We start from the raw sequence: 18109 nt of genomic DNA on the forward strand, positions 1-18109 counted from the left end.
TGTCTAAAACCAAAACTGAGAGACTGTTCTAAGAACAATCTTAATATCAGAAGAAAAAAACAAAATTTTTATATAATTTTCAGAAGCATAGAGGTAATATATTAGATTCACTGCTAGTCCTAGTCTAACCAAAGAGAAGATGATAGCTATTTCCATTTTTTTGGCAGACATTTTGAGTTCACAATACATAAAGAAGTCAGAAGTGTTCTCCTTTGTACTAAATTTCCTATTTTTGTTTCCAACTCTATTAGGCTGTGGACAAATGCAGCAATAAAGTATTATCATCATGGTTTTCTATTTCCTCCCTTATCACTGCTTTCTTCTCTTCCTTATTTGTTTTTGTTTCTATTGCATTTGTATGTATCATCTTTATCTTACTTCCTGCTCATTCAGTTTCTACATTTCTTTCTTCTCCCTCCTGTCGTCTCATAAATCAACAAGATAAATGTAAAAATATAGCACAGAACAAAATGGATTTAGATACAAGATCACTTATTTTTTGATAAGCTAAATAAACCTTCTCCACTTACATTAATTACTTTAAATAAATGACTACAAATTATTAACAAATTGTTGATAAAAATTTAAAATGAAAGCATAAAGAAATACTCAATCTCATTCATAATTCAAGGACAGCAAATCAGTGAAAGATATTAATTTTTACATACCAGAATTGCAAAATTTTAACATCAGTGAAATTATTCACTTAAAATAACTTACAATTTTATTTGTCAATTATATATACCTCATTAAAACTGAAAGTTGGCAAGACCTAGTTCAGGTTAAGTAAGGGATGGAGAAATAGACGTACACATATTCTTTGGTGGAAGAGTAAATTGATGCAACATTTTTTGGCAATATCTATCCAACTTATGAAAAATGCAGAAATTCCTAAATTCAGCAACTCCAGGTCTAAGAATTTACCTCAAAGATGTATTTTCAAATTAATGACAAGGTATATGAAAAAGGATATCTATTATTATATAATATTTTATATATTACAAAACTAAAAACTCGTGTCCTCCAGTAGAGCACTGACTGGTTGAATTAAATGCTTGGTGACTTTATAAAGGTGAGATATGTGCTGCTATGAAAAGCTTTCCATAGTTATTATTATGAGAAAAATAATCAAGGTATTATCTTTGTATGATGTGATGCCTTTTCTATAAGTACAAAGAATATATATGTATATCTAGGATTGAATAAATAAAAATCTAAATGAAGATAGACATGGAGTTAGATGCTGTTATATGACAATAATTTTTCAGAAAGATATATGAGAATTGGTAATAGCAGTTAACTTTGGTGAAAAAGACAGAGGGCTGGGATGAAGGGGATCAGACTCTAATTTTGTGTTTTTATTAACTATTTGAGCATTCTGTGCATGTGTATGTATCCCTTTTTCCTGTCAAAAGTGCTTGTCTGAGCTGGGACATTAATGCACATTCATATTCATTTAAAACTTTTCTGTATTAAATAAAACCACGTAAATGTCATTTTTTTTTTTTAAAGGTTGAGCAGTCAGAGATTAACTCTCCAAGATTATGTTTTGCTGTTCTTTTGGTGTGGGTCAATTTAGCAGCTACTGTTTATTTATTTATTTATTATTATTTTTAAATTTATTTATTTATTTATTTTTGGGTGTGTTGGGTCTTCGTTTCTGTGCGAGGGCTTTCTCTAGTTGCGGCGAGCAGGGGCCACTCTTAATCGCGGTGCACGGGCCTCTCACTATCACGGCCTCTCTTGTTGCGGAGCACAGGCTCCAGACGCGCAGGCTCAGTAGTTGTGGCTCAGGGGCCTAGTTGCTCCGCGGCATGTGGGATCTTACCAGACCAGGGCTCGAACCCGTGTCCCCTGCATTGGCAGGCAGATTCTCAACCACTGCGCCACCAGGGAAGCCCAATGTCATTTTTAAAATGAAAAAATAACCAATTTCTACCTCATGTCTCTCATGCAGTTTGAAGTATAAGTTTTTAAACAATAGAATCTTTAGTACAATCTCATTTGGGGCCCTGCACTGAAATTAACTTTTTATGGTTTTCAACACTCCTCTTTTTTATCATTCTTCTAGATTCTTTTAATATAAACCATTTTGTACATTCTTCCTGTCCTCATTCTGACCAGGAATTGCCCAGACACACCACATGCATGCCTAATATTTACATGGAATTACTGTTAGCTAGAACTATTTAATGTACACTAAAATGTTGGTAATTGATAAATTTTTATGTATCATTCTTCCAAAAGTATTTGCATTTTAAAGACAAAAATGATTAATAACTCATATTGTCTGTTTTGGTAGAATTTCAGATATGATTTATATGTTGAAAAGGTATGTGTGTTTTAGAGGGAATTCCTATTCTCCCTGAAATGGGGTCATATAAGAATAGCATAGTCAGTTTAGGAGTAACAAACAGGGTCCATACAGGTCAGAATAGGGTAAGGTTTTGCTAAAGTACAATAACAAAATGCAAAAATGTCACTGGCTTATTAATACAATAAAGCTTGTCAAATGAACTCTCTTGACAGTGATGGCAGGAAAGAGTCGGCTGCAGAACGGAGCCAAGATAATTCTCTGGGTCCATAGACATAACTGACACATTCCTCTCCCACTCACATTTCATTGGCTAACACAGTCACATGGCAAGCCTAACTCCAAAAGGCATGGGAGTGCAGTTTTCCTTCCATAATGGGAAGAGAACAGGATATTGGAAACAGTAGAAATGTTTACTAAAATAGTCTTTTATTTAACCTACCAAATTCTATCTCCAAGTATTTGAAAACTAGTAGTAGAAGAAACTTAGCACAAAAATTATCATATTAAAAGACTTTTTAGTCCTATTCGCTTTGCTAAATTATTCCAACTCTTCTCAATCTCTATTACAAACTCTATTTCTAAACTCTTAATTGATTTTTCTTTATTTTTTTTCTGAACTCTTCTTTGAAAGCTAGAAGTTAATCCATATAGTAAAGCAAGGACGGAAAATAGAATAGTGATAGGATAGCAAGTATTCAAGGCAGATCCAGATTAAAATCTCAGCTCTAAAATTTATTAGCTGTGTGGTCTTGGACCCATTAATTAATCTCTCAGAATCTGGTTTCCTCAGCTAAAGTTTGGAATGACCTATTACTAGGGTTTTACAAAGGCCAACTAATGTTTATGAGTTCTTAACCCAGCCTAGTACATAGTAAGTACTCATTAAATGAATTGACTTCAGAGATGGGCACATATATAGGGCAGTGACATTTTTTTCCACTTGTTTTCACTGTAAAGAATTCTATGCATAGAGGGGAAGAATGCAAGTTCATTTATGTTTTTCATTGAAAATTCGACCTGAGCCTGTGAAGAGATGCTAATTAGTAGCTAAAGTGTTAGGAGTGTATTGTCTTTCTATTAAAAACTGAGCCAATGGCACACAATTTTTAAGTTATGGGTTTGATACAGTTACTACAAAGACAATTCTGATTCTCAGGTGTCTCTTTTTAAAAATTCACTGCTGTGGTTTAATTCTTCAAGTGCACATACCATATTATTAGTAATTGGATTTTAAAACTTCAGTAAAATGGAATATAAAATACAATTCATATAAAGCATCTTTTAACTTCATCTCCCATGATATACAAGAAAGATTTTTTTAAATAGTACATTTATTATTTCAGTATATTCTTATGAGCATTATATTCTTATGATCTCAATGTAAGTCCCAAATGCATTGCTATGTTCAATTTTTATATTATAAGATAATCTGGAAGGCAAAGCTAATCTGTATATCTCCAGGCTCACAGTAAAAAGAAAAGGTGTAATTTCTCATGAGTGATGGTTTTACTAGAGACTGCAGTTTTCGTAAAACATCTGGATTACAATAGCTAAAATGGTTTCGATTTTTCTTAGATGTAAATATAATATCCATACGTAGCATAACAGGATTTTCAGCTTTTCTTTCTTTTTGTCAGCCCCTGTAATCACTGAATAAATCACGAACTGTTTTCATTTTGTTCACTGTTCAGCTTCATTTCCATCTAGTTTAACATGTGTGGTGAATGTAATGTATTCATTTTTCAAGAAAATTCTCTGTTCTTCTGACACCATGCATGATTCAGCAAAACACCCTCAGAGTCAATGATAGCTTTGGTGAACTGCCCTTCTATCTCAGTCTGAATACCATAATAGTCTTACAAAGTAGCTGGCATTTTTTTCTCTTCCATGCCAGTGATCCATTATATAATGTTTCCATACAGCTCATATCTTAAATCACAGCTTCTTTACTAGCATCGTCTTCTTTTGGACAGACTTTTAACATTTATACATTTGAAGCTATCTTCCTGCACATTTGACCTTAACTAATTCCTCTTAAACATCACTTTAACCTACTTCTCAAACAACGAAAGTCATTTATATTATCAGTGTGGGCTACAGCTGATCCCTCAGTGCTATAAACTGTAATCACACTGGGCAGTGCTTGCTTATACCTAACCTCTTATTGCTACAAATCTTACCCAACTTCAAACTTTTTGTCCTGTGTTCCCAATTTTAATCATATTTCTGGCCTTAGGGTTTAGTATAAATCTTTGCTTTTACTAACAGACTCTTATATAAAAGAATCTCTTGCTCTCTCTACTTACAATATCTTCTTGATGCTTACAGAGTCAAGCCCTAACACCAACCACTAGATAAAACCTTATAAGTTAGAGAAATAAGAGAAATAGTTCTGGGTGGGAGGACTACAGGACACACAATTAATGTTTCTTCAGGAGATGTTTTCTTTTTTAATGATATGCCAAAAATATAGACTACTTTTCACCCAAGTTTGAGAGCAAAAAAATACTGTCTACTCATTTGTTGCAGTAGTTTGAGGTCCTATCATGTGCCAAGCAGTGAACTAGGTGCCAGGGATACAGTGATCACTGAGAGACATGATTGCTGCCTCCCAGAAGTTCATAGTTTAATGGGGAAGATGGGTAACTGAACGTAAGACTACAATTCAGTATGATAAAACATATTTGTTGGTGAATATACAAAATGATCAGATGCATGTTTCCAAAGCACAGTCATAGGACCTAAGAGATAATTAGCTGTTAGCTCAGTGAAGTGGCAGTGGTATGAGCATTCTTGGCAGAGAAAACATCATGTGCAAAGGGACTGAGGATTTTTGTTCATGTGCTTTCAACAAGTCTTGTTGCATAAAACATTAGAATCATCCAGTAGCCTTAATATTACACTTTTCCATTTTGGAGGGCAGCATATTGGGTTGAAAGCAATTGTAGTGTCAGAAACTATAAAGTTGTCACATTAGCTTTGTCACAGGGCAGGTTCAGGAGTGCGGCATGACTTTCTATTGCCTCATTTCCCTGATTCTCACCCTGCCATCTCATATTGTTACAAGAAAATGCACTTACAGACTTCTCGGTGTCACAGAATTAGAATGCACACTTCTGTAGAGAATTGATTCGTTTTCTTTCTAGTTGAGATGTACAACATGCGCTGGATGATGAAGCTTTGGCGTGCTTACCAGACAACAATAAGTAGGTAGTTACCACCCAGAGCGCGGATATCTCTTGGTGACGAGGAAAACTGCCGTTTGAAAAGGAGGCTTTCGTTTAGCCAACATATGAAGTAGGTATTCTTGCTTGTCACAGATCTCAGAAAGAATAAAAATGGCGCACTTTTTTCCCTCGAAAAACCGTCTTCAATTAAAAAAAAAAAAGCCAAAAAACTTAAATCTAAATGGAACAGGATATCAGATGTGACATTTTCTGTTGTCGCAGAATTAGTCAATAGGAGTCAAAGTTGAGACAAGAGGTGACTATTGCTCCAAATTCTACAGAGAATTACAAACAATTGGGGTTAGACACTGCTTCTTAAGAATAGAATATGGCAAAAGCGATAGGGTGTCACATTTCCAAGATCCAGTTGCAGAAAGACTCTGGCTTCTGTTTTACTTATTCTCTCTCAAGTTTTAGTTTGCTTGCTACGAGGAAAGCCAACTGCCTAGTTGCAAGTTGCCCATGGACAGGCCCTGAGGACAAGGATCTGATATCTGTGGGCAGCAGCCAGTGAGGACTTGAGTCCTCACTGCTGTTATGGGCTGAATCGTGTCCCCTCACCAAATTCATATGTTTTAGCGCTGTAACTCCCCAAACCTCAGAATGTGGAAGTATTTGGAGGCAGGGTTTCTCAGAGGTAATTAAGTGAGGTCATTAGCATGGGCTCGGATACAATGTGAACCAAGTCCTTATAAAAAGAGGAAATTTGAACACAGCTACAGAGGGAAAAGGATGTGAAGACAAAAGTATAAGATAGCCACCTATAAACCAAGGGGAGAGGCCTGGAACAGAGCCTTCCCTCAGAAGGGACCAACCCTGCCAACACCCTGTTCTCAGACTTTTAGCCTCCAGAACTGTAAGAAAGTAAAATCTTTTGTTTAAGCTACCCAGTCTTTTATACCTAACAAATTAATACACCGGCCAACAACCATGTGTGTGAGTGTGTCAATAGATATTTTGAGGCCTGTCAACAGTCAGATGAGTGAGTTTGGAAGAAGGTCCTCCCCCAGACTGAGACTTGAGAAATGGTTGCAGATCTACTGGAAATAGGCAAGTCAGGAAGGGGAATCCAGTGTGTGGTGAAAAATGATGGATGTATTTGGCTGTGGTGTAAATGTGGAAGTGATTTCATCCAAAGGCGTCACAGCTATTTGAGACTGGGGTTTAAGAGTGAGATGACTTCACATTGATAGAAACATCTTTGAATACATTACATATTTGATGCAGAAAATACATAGCAAGAATATCAATGTGGCAAGAATAAAACTTTGGAAAATAGCATAAACACGGAAGAGAGGATCTGGCAGGAGAGCCCAGGAAGGACAAGTTCTAGAAGTGAGATAGCTACAAATGTATCTTGAAACCAAGGGGAGATGACCTAATCTTGAGGTTAACAAGACAAAAGAAGAAATAATCCCTGGAGCAAAGGTTTCTGTTTCTTTTCCTAGTTGCGTATATATACCAGAAAAATCTTCTACAACCCTCATTTTCTCCACTTCCCTTCTTTCATCAGTCACCTTCAATGGCTCCTTATTGCTTTGAGGGTACATTTTACTCACAACCTGGATTTCCACCCCTCCTTCTAATTGGCCAGGACCAAGCCTTATATCTGTCAATGTGTACGTCATCTCTCTGCTCTATTTCATCATATCTCCTTATTACTGCCTCCTATATACAGTTTATTATTTCTAATTCCATAACTCAAAAAATTGACATATGCTACATTTGAGTGTGTGTCATTTGTATTGTTTTCTGTACATTTCTGTGTATGAAATATTTCATTATTTATAAACTAAGCCAATGAAAAAAATATTTGGGAGCCATGGGAAATAATTTTTTACTAAATAGGAATTGTTCATAATTCTACTACCTGTTGGTAACCACTATAAAATGTTGGCCCATATCTTTTCAGTCTTTTTCTATATATATGTCTGTATGTAATTATTTTATTGAGTGTTTAGATTATTTATATTGGGATTATGCTTTATAGTGTACTGTAACTTACTGTTACCATGTGAAGGTCATGCTGAAAGTTTTACAAAGCTTTATTTTTCCCAGCATGATTTTTGAAGGCTACATGTTAAAGTTTTGTATGTCCAAGTTTATATAATCCGTCTGCTACTATTGGTCATGAAAGTGATTTTCCTGTATCATAGAAATGCTTATTTGAATCACACTCTATCTTTAAGATAAATTTCTAAAAGCCGATAAGCATGTTCTTAAGGAATCTGATTTGTATTGTCAAAGAGTTCTCCAGGAAAGTTGTATATTTAATTTGGGAAGAATTGGCATACTTACAATATACGTACTTCCTGGCAGAAACATAGCAGACTTCTTCATTGATGTGACTTGGTGTTCTGAGGTAATATTTTACAGATTTTTTAATACAAGTTTTATACAATTTTCCTGTGCATTTTTAATACTCTTCTTTGAGATAAAATTGTTCTTTCACTTTCTCTCTACAATCAAAACCCAGGACATTCTTCAGAAAATGAGCACAATATTCTATAATCTATAACTCAGCTTCCTAATCCTTTAATTGTATAGTAGAATGTTTCTCAACTGATAGTTCCTCAAATGACAAAGATAAGCTATACTACTTCCTACTGCTCGTTCACTCTGCTTTCTCACTTCTGGAATCAAAACTGTAAAACTGAAACCTATTTTGAAAATACTCTTCCAAGGTTGGACAATGGCGTTGTTAGTTTCCTTTGTTCTTTTCCACACAAGAAAATTGCCTTCCTGTTTGACATGTTATGTATCAAAGGAAATTTCACATCTTTGGATATAAGGACTAATAATCTAACCTGGCAAGTAAAATGAAAGAGAGCATTTACTTATATTTTATCCCAACAGTATTTCATGCATCTCCATAAAACCTAAAATGCAAGCAAGATAGAAACACTAGTTAAACAGATGAGTGAATACTCTAGAAATTTGGCAGTTTCAGGATGTAATTTCCCACAGTGTACATAGATTTTCTCTTCTAAGGAAGTTGATCCTATTAATGCTATACTTATTGTGATACCTCTTAGCAGATTACTTTGAATTTTCAGAAGGTGAAAGAAATGTCCTTTTTACTATGAAATGTCTGTTTTAGCAGTCAGTATCAAAGTGTTGAGTTCAATCTTGAAGACAGGAAACAAAGATGGGCAGCTTCAATCTTGGAATTTAAAATTACCCATCAAAAGGACTTTTATTTCTCTTTCTTAAGATCTAAGTTAATAAACTTTTAAATTAAATCTCACCTAAAATTCAAAAAAAATGTTTCTTAAAAATCTTAACATTAAAATATTAGGTGATAATTTAGTGTCCTACCTTTATTTTTTTTTAATTCAGAGACTTTCACTGGAATTTTCTTTAAAATTTCTCTCGTTTCAATTTTTTCTCTTTTAGAGTTAGTTTATCATCAGTTATTCAGAAAGATCTCTAGCACCATAAAAAATAATTTAATATAGCAACGTGCAGCTAAACAGATCTATGCCTAAAATTTTTTAAACCAGTGAATGTTAGCTTAGGTTCTCAGAACATATTCTGTTAAGTATATTAGGAAAACTTCACATAAAAGCAATATATCAGAAATTTTTTGAAGCAGAAATAAGACAGATTTAAGCAATGATAAGCATAGTAAAAAGATGTGTTATTTCTGTCTCTGGTAAAGAAATCTTTCACTTATAGGTAAAATAATGCTTTAGCACAGTTCGTTCCATTTTGTTCCTTACCATAGTTTCAAAACACAGGTGACACAAATGAAAAAGAAGGTAAGAAAAGGTTAAACAAGCCTAGCAAATTTGACTTTTATCTGAGGGTGGTGGTGAGTGGCCTAAATTTGTTTGTTTGAAGCTTTCCTCACTGTGTCAGTTTGCATTCATTTCTCTTTTTAAAAGAGTCACACAACTAATATCTTGCAATTGATTGACAGTCTGTTTATAATATTATAATTTATAGACAAAATAATCCTCCTGCATTATTTAAACTCGGTTGGAAAATTGGCTGAAAATTGGGTCAACTTGGGGGAAATTATAACACAGTAGCTAATTTTGTAGAAACCTTCCTTACAAAGCTAGTAGGAAATGCACTCCCTGTTTACCGCCATCAAAGCTGAAGGGATTATTCTCAGTGGAGGAAACAATGAGCCGAATTACCTGACCTTGGACTTGCTACACACCTGCCAATGATCACAGGAACTACCTGATGAACTCCTGGACACAAAACAAGAAATATATTCAGAAAAACAAATCCAGTTAGACATCTTTTTTGTCCCATTCACAAAAACCAATCTTTGGAAGTTTTCTTTATGACTTCTACAAAAAATACAATTTCCTCTTGGATTCCACCCAATTTAAGGTTACAACTGATTCCTCAAAGAGAGACAGTTGTGGATATTCACTATTAGAAAAGATTATTTCACGTTTTTATCACCGGGTCTGTTTCTTTTTTCTAGTTAGTTAAAGGCTACTCTCAATGTCATAAGCTTCTTAAATTCACCTGCTATGTCAAGGGTGAAAAACCATGCCCACAGGCAGTCAATTCACAATTATTTACTTAAAATAAACTATCTGTGGTCCATTTTATACCCATAATAGGGTATGTAGGTTGGAGTGCTCTCTTCTAAGCATGTGCTCTTTCCTCCACCCTTGACTGGCATGCACTGGCAGATAAAATTGTACCAGAGTGCAAGGAAGACGAAAGCCCTCTCTTACACTCCGTAGATCAGAGAGTACAAAATTCACTTGACTCCTTTCTTGCACACATGCAACTTTAGTAATGAGGGCATTTCTGTGCAGATGGGGAGTTTATATAGATGATGTGTTTCATGCAGGAAAGAACCCATTACAGTGCACAGCATCAATGTTTTCCACTCGACTTGTGGCCCATGGTCAGGCAGATTCTGGGATGCCACAGATTGGGAGAATGTGAGGCCAGTTACTGTGGAACAGAGGAGAGAAGAGAGGGTAGAGTGGGAAACGTTTCCTCCCGAATACAAGTGAATCTCAAAAAAAAAAATAAAGAAAAGAAAAAGGTATCTGTGCTGTGATCTGCACTATGCATTATTTAATAAAACACATTATATCTGTCATAACGAACTCCAATGTTTATATTCCGCAAGCAATCTAGTGGCACTGAAATTGCTCATATGGAGTAACTAATGGAAGCCCTGGCTTACCAATTGCCATGGCAAATGATCTTTTACAACACTAAAGATGATCAGTTAAGCATAACAGAAATTATATCATGAATTTAGTACACTGAAATTTAAAGAAAACATCTTTGGCTGTATACAATGTTTGAAATTCAATGCATGTTTCCAAATAAGCATAGAAGACATTGCTATAAAATACAGTTTTTGGCCAAAATATTGTGTTTCCAGTGTAATGAGGTGTCTATTTATAGAATTTTGTATATTGTCTCATGAAGGTGAAAGTGGCCTTGTTGCCTCTCAATATTTTCTTTGGTGCCGTAAACTTAAAAAAGAAAAGTTAATGTCGATTCTCTCTCTACTGCCTATCTGGTTACTGAGCCCTTCTACTGTGAACAAATATACGTTTTACATTTTCAGCAAATAAATGTAAATCATTAAAGGGAGTAAATTTCTCTTCCCTTACATGTTTGGTGCAATGAATTAAAAGGTTTATTTTTTACCATTAATTTCATTTTAGTCACATTTTTTTCACAAATGGAGAGAAATGTTTTCAGCTTTAGTTTTGTATGACCTGTATTATCAAAGGAAGAGTTAATAATGCATTTGATGATCATTAACATGAAAGCTAGCACACGGGCCACAATTAAAGCTTACCTAGTCAGCAGACACAGAAGAGAGGTGAATAGAAGAGAACCTAATGGCAAGTCTGTTAAGCGTGCCATTGACAGAAGGGTTTAAAAATTTTTTTAGACAGTAAAAGCATCTAGTACCCAGCTTCAGTCTGAGAGAGAAAAATGTCCAGAAGCATTGCCATTAGGCTGTAAATCACTACTGGAAAGAGGTAAGCTGTGTTTCCATAAGTAGTTTAAAAAAAAAAAAAAAATGGCTTGGTGTTGCTCTTGGTCTTTTAAAAAGTGTTAGGTTGTCATCGGACCAAAGACCTTTTTTGACCCACTCTCTGAACTGACAAAATAGCATTCACTTTGCACAGGTTAGAGACGATCAAACTCTCCTAAGAATTAATCACATTGGCTAAACATGTTTAATCTCATGGGATCCCTCTAGGACGTTTCCTATGACTCTGCTTCCTATTTCACCTCCAGTCGGCAGGGGTAGAGATCAGAGGCTTAATGTGTTTCCCTGAAGAGCCCGCCAACTACATTCTTTTTGGTCACTAGTAGTACATTATAAAAGAATTACAAACCTCCCCTTACAATCAGAGGTAGAACTCCTGTGGGATTCAGTTACACCTTTGAAATGAAGTAAAGATAAAATTACAACAAAGACAAGCAGTGCATAGGCCTGCCGTCTGACCTTACTGAGACCCCTCTCTCATGCTATTGTTGGCCTATTGAAGTATTCTCGTAAGCATGTTAGAAATACACTGATATTTGGCCTAAAGCCAGTGGAAGCACGTGGTGTAGAGTGCCTTCTATACTCTATTGTGTCTTTCTGGAGTAATTCTGACATAGGTTCTACCATCATCTAGCCCCCAGCTACTTGTGGGCCACACCACTGGAATTACCTGGAAACTTGTTAGAAATGAAGAATCTCAGCCCCTTCCCAGAACTACTGAACCAGTACCTGCATTTTTAAAACATCCCCAGGATATTTGTGTGCACACTGAAATTTTAGAAGCCCTATTCTATGTTTCCCTATTTGATTTAAATCAATACATAACTTGTTCTATGCTAACCAATAGTTTCTCTTAATCTTACAATTCAGGGTTTCCTGTGTTTTTTCTCCTGCTGCCTTTTTACTTTTCACTGGATGCATGAAAAATCACTTAAACTTTTCAGTTTTCAATTAAATTTTGAACAAAATTTACTGGTGATAAATATAACAAGGAGTAGAATAATTAGAGGTAAAACAGAACATATAAATGAATTATATATTTTCTGAGTTATTCCTGAGTGTGTGTGTGTGTGTCACTGTTTAATCCTCTATGTTTTATGTGTACTTATATCTTAAGATAGATGCAGTGTTTACTACTGATGATGCAGTGGTAGTAAATTGGATTCCAAAATCTTCAAAAATGAACTGAGACTTTAACACAACATAAAAATGTCCTGTTAGATTTCATAAAGATATACTTGCAATCAATTAGCTCCTGTTTCCTAGTGAATAGGGAATAATTAAATTTCCAAAAAGACTCCTTTAAGAACCAGTTTTAAGGGGAAAATTCATTATAGTGTTGTTGCATGGGAAAAGATTCTTTTACCTAAGTTATTATAACAGATGTATTAATTTTCAAATTGGACTCTTTAAAAAGTTATGTTTGGAATCTTTCCACGGTATAGTTAAACCAACAGTTCTTTAGAGTTTACTACATTTTACTTAAAAATAGTTAAACTGATTTTTCCATATTTCTATCTGTATAGCACTGAGTGCATTATTGCTGATGTTTTAAAGAGGATATTATAAATGTTTCTGAATAAGCATGTATGTGCATCTGAGAAGTACTGGTAGATTATTTTCACATCATACAGACACCAACTCTATATTTGTTAACTAGTTCTAACAGGTTTTAATTTTCCAGAATGCAAAATGCCAGCTCATAAGCCTACCCCATCTATTGGATGACTTAATAAGTGTCCATATGAAGAAAAATGAGGATTATGAAGGCCATAAGAAAAGCCAAACACAGTTACAAATAAAGTGAAACCTTGGTGGATATTTTCTGTTAAAAGTCAATATTTATTTTATCAAGTTGTATGTGTTCTTGTTAAATTTAGAACATCAGTCTTGCTTCATTTCCCTGAAAGGATTAAAAGGGCAGCTGCATAAGCCAGAGCTTCTTGGGGCTTCTTAACCTCTTATTTAGGTGGCTTCAGACTCTGCTTACCTCCCCCCCCCCAGCCTCCCTGACCAGAAAGCCTCCTAGAGTTGCTGGAAATTCCATTCATTTCTCCACACTCAAACCCTGAAAACATTCGTATGTGCTAATGAAACAGGGAGTGATGTAAAGGAACTGGACAGACACCCAGGAGTCTCAACAATTGCCAAGCCAAACCTCTTTAAGAACCAAGAATTGTCAAGTAGCTATCCATTGCTTCCTATTCTGTTGCACTGCCATTAAGGTAACTGTCCTCAATCATGTTTTTGTTCCAAATTACTTACTGTCTATTCCTATGAAGAACATATATTTCCCTATCCCATATCCCTATATCAGGCTTGATTGTATGAGTTAGTATGGCCAATGAAATGTGAGCAAAAGGTGACAAATGCTATTTCCAAACAGAAACTCTCCCTCTTTAGAGGAGATAAATGCTATCTCTCTTTATACTTGGCCAGGAGAGCGGCGTGTACCTGAATCCTAGAATGAAGAAATGGAACAAAGCTACAGCTAACCTATGACTTATGTTGTACATGATGTGAAGGAGAAATAAGCAATTTTTTGTTAGGCATTGAAAATTTCGGTTGTTTGTTATGGTAGCATGATCTTGACGAGGCTGACTGATAAAGTGATCAGCTATCCTCTCTCTCTGTCAACTAATTTCTCTTCCCTTTAGTGCTCTCCTCATTCTTGCTCTCGTGTGTTCTCTTTCTCTCTTTTATATATAACATTATATATATATATTTTTTTTTCATTGTTTCTGCTTATGTATATAGTATCATGTCTTCTCCTATTGTGACTTTAGTTATTTTTGGACTTCTACATCTTTCCTCTTCTGTTTCTAACACTGGCTACCAACCCTCTAAGACTCTCATTAAAATGCCCAAGAGCATAAGTCATTTTATAATCCTTGTTGAATGGAATTCTCCTGCCCAGCCGGTTAACTGGCCACTAGTCAGCCTTTATATTGGTATATATAAGGAATCTGTTCTGGCATGGCATTTGCTATGTGGATATTATTTTGGTATCAATTTCTATGATTGAAAAAATATTGCATAGCTTTAAGTTTTCTTAGAAATAATGAATATTTATTAGAGTCTCCCTCTTCAAGGCTTTTTCAAAACATTAGCATCTATTTATGGAGTAACTGTACAATATTACCATGGAATTTATTAAGGAAATCCAGAAGTAACCAGAAACTATAATAAAATTACTGTGTTATGAGTCCATCTAATCCTTAAAACCACCTTTCAGGTTTACAGTTCTTAAAACATCAGTGGATATGGATGCCAATTTCATGAAACATCCCTGAGAATAATACATCCTGAGTTTTTTTTTTTTTTTTTTAAACTAATTATAGCTACTTTATTTATTTATTTTCTTTTTTTTTTTTTTTTAATTTTTGGCTGTGTTGGGTCTTCGGTTCGTGCGAGGGCTTTCTCCAGTTACGGCAAGTGGGGGCCACCCTTCATCGCGGTGCAGGGACCGCTCTTCATCGCGGTGCGCGGGCCTTTCACCATCGCGGCCCCTCCCGTTGCGGGGCACAGGCTCCAGACGCGCAGGCTCAGTAGCTGTGGCTCACGGGCCCAGCTGCTCCGCGGCATGTGGGATCTTCCCAGACCAGGGCTCGAACCCGCGTCCCCTGCATTAGCAGGCAGATTCTCAACCACTGCGCCACCAGGGAAGCCCCTGAGTTATTTTTATAACTTAGAGTGTTCATCCTGCAGAGGAGAAATAGCTTCAATGTTCTTTCATTTGTGTTCAATCAATTTTTCACAAGTTAATATTCCTATACAGGCCTGTTTCATTTAGTTACAGCATTACAGAAACCAAAGGTTCAAAATACCTCTAGGAAAAACCCTCAGAAAAACTGTGAAGTTTGTAATGACAGCAGAGGGAGAAAGAATGAATTAGAAATAGTACTGGGTCTTGGCCTTAAATGTTTCTGCTATTTTTTGGGTGTGTGATCTTCACTTCTCTGAATTTCAGTGCTCAAAACCATAACACAAATTAGATTCAGTATTCAGTACAACTAGTTGGAGACTCTCATTTTGATGACATCCTATATTCCCCTAATTCAATGTCTACAATTACAGGCTGCCTCTGTAAACTTAGTCTTCCTCAGGACCAATGTTAGCCTATTAGGCCAAACAGCGTCTCACACTTTCACCTTTCTCAAACTCATCTTTCCCCTGTTCCAAATCCAGATGAATATTTTCATTGTCTTATTTAAGTAATTAACTTATTTCATTGTACTAATGCTATGGACTGAACTGTGTCCCCATAAATTTCATACGTTAAAGCCCTAACTCCCAGTGTGACAGTGTTTGGAGATAGGGCTTTCTGGAGGTAATCAGAGTTAAATGAGGTCATAAAGGTGAGTTATAATCTGATAGAATTGGTGGCCTTATAAGAGGAGGAGGAAAAAGAGATTTCTCTCTCCCCGTACATACAAAGAAGAGGTCTTGTGAACACAGCAAGATGGTAACCAATTGCAAGCCAAAAAAAGAGGTCTCAGAATGAAACCTACTTTCCTGGCACCTTGATCTTTGGACTTCCCAGCCTCCAGAACTATGAGAAGTTTCTGTTATTTAAGCCACTCAATCTATGGTACTTTGTTACGGCACTCTGAGCTGACTTCGTAATTAATCACTATATTACCTCCCATCCTCCTAACACACAACCTGCTGGAGTGGAAATGTCAGCTTTTGTCAAAAGCCTCTTTAGACATCCTGAAACCAGTGAAATGGCATAAATAGTAGGGATGGAATGTCTGGCTTGGAACATGCAGCAGAATAAAATTAGCGTTAATGTGATGATAATAAAGAGCAGATAAAAGATTCTGCCAACAAGGGGAATGTGTCAGAGGTGACAAGACTTATGTGGAAAACCCTCAATCTGATCATCCTCTTGTTCTCCTTCCTTGGTTTTCAAAAAAGCTAGTGACTAGTTAGAATGGAAAAGGAAGAGTAGTTATTTCTTTCTTAATTATTTAAAGAAAATGTTTAATTTTTTCCCTATGGTCTGAAGAAGTTCTGAGCAAATGATGTAGAAATAACTAGAAGAAAAATGTAATTATTTCATGTTAAAATAGGGGACAGAAAAGTATAATGTCAAACCCCATACATTTTTATAATATAAAAGAATGGATCAGAATGACATCTACAGAGAATGAAGCAAATCAGAAAGATATACTCAAATGAAGTATGAACAGTTTCACATTTTATTTCTAAGTGAATTGAAAGACATAAAAATGTTATAAAATAAAAGAAATAACTTTAATAGGACTTAGAAAAGCTTGGAACATGAGTGACAGAATTTAAGAAAAAATTAGATATAAAAGAAAATATTATTAGAAACTAAAACTAGACTAAATTAAACACAAGAACAAATGAACAAAAATTTGGAATATAAGTATATATGTAATTATGTAACATGTATAATATAGCATATGAAATATAATGTATAATGTATGTGAAATAAAAATGAAAGAGTGAAAGTAGAAAAATTAAAAATCAAAAAGAAAAGAGGGGTGGGATAGGGAAAGTGGGAGGGAGATGCAAGGGGGAGGAGATATGGGGATATATGTGTATGTATAGCTGATTCACTTTGTTATAAAGCAGAAACTAACACACATTGTAAAGCAATTATACTCCAATAAAGATGTTTAAAAAAAAAAAGATATGGAAAAGGAAAAAAGGATTAAATTAGGAAGTGGGAGCTATTAATAGGTAAAGAAAAGCCAATATATGCATAACAGAAATCTCCGAAAAAAAAAAAAAATCAAAGCAAGGGTATAGAATAAATATAGCAAGTAACTTATACTGAAAAGAAAAACTTATATTGTCATTAAACTTTTCCACACCAGTGATTTATATCAAAAGAAAACTGAGCAATATAGTAAGATACTCAAGATATGAAAATGTGAGCCACAAATTTTACAGCAAGCACAACTTACTTTCTCACATAAAGGTGACAGACTAACTGTTGTTGACATGTATAAATTCAGGGAAAATTGTTCCCTTTTCTGAGGAATCCATTAGAGGGCAGCCATTCAGAAAATCAAAATGAGTAGGGAGACATTGACATAAGAACTAGTGATGAACTGTAAACATAGTTATTTGTAGAATTAATTTTAAATGAGAGTTAAAAGGGAGAGAATATAATATCTTCAGACCATCTATATATAGTACACCTATCCCAAAAATGAGGGGCGGGGAGTATGAGAATAATATATGCAAAAATATTTTTTGAGAATTATCAGTGGAAGTGGTGATATTAATATTGTTATTATAAGACTTTAGTATATGTAATGTGTGGGAAAAATTAGTAATTGTGGAATTTTTCATTTCTAAAATCCCCTGTGTTCTTTAAAACCAGGATTCTAATTCATGGTGAGGAAGAAAACATATTTAGATGTAATACAAATGATTAATTTTAAAATCCTGTAGTACTAAATTTGAAATGGAAGTATGAAATCAAGAGTATTTATCCTGATACATATTATATGTATATATGTAGTGTGTACATACATGTGTGTATATATGTACATATATACACAAATAGTATGTGTATGTGTGTGTATA

The sequence above is a fragment of the Balaenoptera acutorostrata genome, chromosome 8, assembly GCF_949987535.1.
Source record: "Balaenoptera acutorostrata chromosome 8, mBalAcu1.1, whole genome shotgun sequence".
In the NCBI taxonomy this organism is placed as follows: domain Eukaryota; kingdom Metazoa; phylum Chordata; class Mammalia; order Artiodactyla; family Balaenopteridae; genus Balaenoptera; species Balaenoptera acutorostrata.